The sequence below is a fragment of the Psammomys obesus genome, unplaced genomic scaffold (assembly GCF_907164565.1).
Source record: "Psammomys obesus unplaced genomic scaffold, mPsaObe1.curated_primary_1811, whole genome shotgun sequence".
NCBI lineage: Eukaryota > Metazoa > Chordata > Mammalia > Rodentia > Muridae > Psammomys > Psammomys obesus.
Window position 1 is genome coordinate 24978580 of NW_026596095.1, and position 1118 is coordinate 24979697.

A 1118-nucleotide genomic window follows, 5' to 3' on the forward strand; every position below is an offset into this window, starting at 1 on the left:
TATTGCACCTGGTTTTACATAGGTCCAGAGTATTCAAACTCAGGTCTCCATCCTTGAGTGGCAAGAATGGGGACACATCTCCCCAGTTCCAATATTAACATTTTTAACAAATCTGGCTAAGTGTCCCTGACAGACTAAGTTCATTTATGTTAGGAAAGTTCATGTCTCTCGTAAGAGCTTTACATCTCTTAGGAAATAAAAAAAAAAATACAACTAAAGTACAAGGCCGATCGTCGTAGTTGAAACTGGACACATGGAGCCTATGGATGAATTCATTGTAGAGGAATGACAGACAATATCCAGCAGGAGAGTTTGCTACAAGAAGATGTGCTCCAAATAAGTAAGTAGCTGCTGAGACAAAAGGAAAGGCATGAGAGTGCTTGAAGGTGTTCACATATGCAAGGTAGGGTGATGGGGGTAAGGTGCCGTGGTGTTAGAGTGAGAATGGCCCCCGCGGGCCCATGTATTTGAATATTCCATCCTTAGTTGGCAGAACTGTTTGGGAAGGATTAGGAGGTGCGGCCTTGTTGGAAGAGCTCTGTCAGTGGAAGCGGGCTTTCAAAAGCCCACCCCATTCCTAGTTAGCTCTCTCTTTGTCTCAGGCTTAAGGCTCAAGATGGAAACTCTCAGTTACTGCTTTAGCACCATACCTGCCTGTCTGCAGCCAGGATCCCCAACATGACCTTGTCATGAACTCTAAATCTTCTGGAACTGTGAGCCCCAAATTAAATGCTTCAAATAAACCCTTTTTCTTCTATAGATTGTTCTTATCACTACAATAAAAAGGTAATGGTGCCAGAGAATAGAGCATTTCTGTGACAGGCCTGGTCGTACTGGCATTTTGTTTGTTTGAAGAAAGTAAAAGACTTTGGAAGTTTGGATTAGAAAGCAGCTATGAGCAGGTCTTAACGGGCCATCCTAGTAGGAGCTTGAACAACAGTGTTGGGAGCAATATGGACTATGCAGACCCACCTCAAAATGTTTCACAGGGAAGATATATAAGCAACTGGGCTAGAGACCATTTTTGTGATATTTGGCAAAGACTGTGTCTGCTTTTTACCCTTGTCCAAAGAATCTTCCTGAAGCTAGAGTGAAAAGTTATGGACTATTTTGTTAGA